General features: G+C 41.6%; 1 pseudogene across 1 annotated transcript; it reads left to right on the forward strand.

Moving 5' to 3' along the window:
* The first annotated feature begins 418 nt into the window (after positions 1–418).
* On the forward strand, positions 419–2,045 carry LOC308632866 (asparagine--tRNA ligase, cytoplasmic-like; annotated as a pseudogene). Its single transcript has one exon. The product of its transcript is annotated as an asparagine--tRNA ligase, cytoplasmic-like (transcript).
* The last annotated feature ends 416 nt before the right edge of the window (positions 2,046–2,461 follow it).

The following is a 2,461-nucleotide window of genomic DNA, read 5'->3' on the forward strand; positions in this document are numbered from 1 at the left end:
AACTGGGTGAGGTTGTGGTGCACACCAGTAATCCCAGTGGTTGGGGAGGCTGAGGCAGGAGGATCCAAAGTTCAAAGCCAGCTCAGCAAAATGATATAGAATGATGAAATGATATAGAAGAGACAGTAATCTTGAAAAGTTTCAGGATGATACCTACTTCTATGGGAGAGTTCAAGAACAGGCAAAACTGGTATATGGTAATTAAAGTCAGAATAGCATAGTGACCTCTGAGAAGGGAAGTAGTGACTGCAATAACCACAAAGGAATCTCCTGGGCTGATATAAATGCCCTATATCTAGACCTGGGTGTTGGTTACATATATGAATACAACTGTAAAATTTACTGGACTTTAGCTTAAGATCTGCTATGGAGACCTCCGCGCATGTTGGGGTGACTGGACGACAGCGGTGTTGGGACCATGTCCTTGGAGGTGACCAGGAAGACTGCAGGGATGGTGCTAGCAGAGTTGTATGTCTCAGATCAAGAGGGAAATAATGCCACGGGAGATGGAACCAAAGAGAAACTATTTAAAACAGGCCTAAAGGCTTTGATGACAGTAGGAAAAGAACCATTTCCTACCATTTATGTGGATTCACAAAAAGAAAATGAGAGGTGGGACATTATTTCTAAATCACAGATGAATAACATTAGGAAAATGTGGCATAGGGAGCAAATGAAGAGTGAATCCCAAGAGAAGAAAGAGGCAGAAGATAATTTGCGAAGAGAAAAAGAACCTCGAAGAAGCAAAGAAGATTACCATTATGATCCAAGTCTGCCAGAGCCACATGTGTGAAGATTCATGCATTAGAAGGATATAGAGGCCAGAGAGTAAAGGTGTTTGGCTGGGTCCATAGGCTGCATAGGCAAGGAAAGAATTTAATGTTCCTGGTGTTGCGGGATGGTACGGGTTATCTTCAGGGTGTCTTGTCGGATGAGTTGTGTCAGTGTTACAGTGGAGTAGTTTTGTCTACTGAGAGTAATGTTGCTCTAATATGGAATACTAAATCTTACTCCAAAGGGCAAGCAGGCTCCAGGGGGCCAAGAGTTGAGTTGTGACTTCTGGGAACTTATGGGGTTGGCCCCTGCTGGAGGAGCAGACAACTTAATCAATGAAGAATCTGATGTCGATGTCTAGTGAACGACAGGCACATGATGATCCAAGGAGAAAAATGTCCCAAATCCTAAAAGCACGTTCCAGGATCACCAGGTGCTTCTTTGATAGGGGGTACTGTGAAGTTACTCCTCCAACGTTGGTGCCGACACAGGTAGAAGGTGGTGCTACGCTCTTCAAGCTTGACTATTTCGGGGAAGAGGCATTTTTGACTCAGTCCTCTCAGTTGTACCTGGAGACCTGCCTTCCATCCTTGGGAGATGTTTTTGTATTGCACAGTCATACAGAGCAGAACAATCCAGAACACGAAGGCACCTAGCTGAGTACACTCACGTGGAAGCTGAGTGCCCTTTCCTGACCTTTGAGGATCTCCTGAACAGATTGGAGGACTTGGTTTGTGACGTGGTAGATAGTCTTAAAATCAAGCATAGTGTATGACCTCAACCCAAACTTTAAACTCCCTAAACGGCCTTTCAAACAGATGAACTACTCAGATGCTTTTGGGTGGCTAAAAGAACACAATGTAAAGAAAGAAGATGGGACTTTCTATGAATTTGGAGAAGATATCCCAGAAGCTCCTTAGAGACTGATGACAGACACCATTAATGAACCAAGCTTGCTGTGTCGAATTCCTGTGGAGATCAAGTCTACATGCAGCCATGTCCTGAGGATTCCCGCTTACTGAATCTGGTGCCCAATGTTGGTGAGATTGTGGGAGGCTCAATGCGTATCTGGGATAGAGAAGAAATGCTGGCAGGTTATAAAAGGGAAGGGATCGACCCCACTCTGGTATACAGATCAGAGAAAATATGGTACATGCCCTCATGGAGGATACTGCTTGGGCTTGGAACGATTCCTGACTTGGATTCTGAATAGATATCACATCCGAGATGTATGCTTATACCTTTGATTTGTCCAGCACTGTAAGCCATAACTGATTCCTCCTAAAGCATGAAGAAAAGATGGTCATGAAAGAAACAGATTGCCTCATTAAAATGAAACAAAATGCCAAATTGTTCCATGTTTATTCCATTGGGGTATAGCTTTCTGGTTTTTTAATTCCCAACTACCATAAAACCATAATAAGTAGTCCACATTATTTGAACATAAAGGGACATTGATATCATTTTAAGAAAAAATATCCACTACAAAGTCTGGGGAAATATATGTGGCATGTAACTCTGTAGTTAATGGATACATTTCAGCATTTTATCCAGTTATAGCAATTGTGTTAAATATACCATACATAATTAAACAGTTTTTAATTTTCGTGTAAGGTATCCTAAAAATATATTTAAAACTTAATCTTTCTGTACTTTTAAATGTAACTGGAATTATTTAATTTGTATC

Source organism: Spermophilus citellus, assembly GCF_964194105.1.
Source record: "Spermophilus citellus genome assembly, chromosome: 13".
Classification (NCBI taxonomy): domain Eukaryota; kingdom Metazoa; phylum Chordata; class Mammalia; order Rodentia; family Sciuridae; genus Spermophilus; species Spermophilus citellus.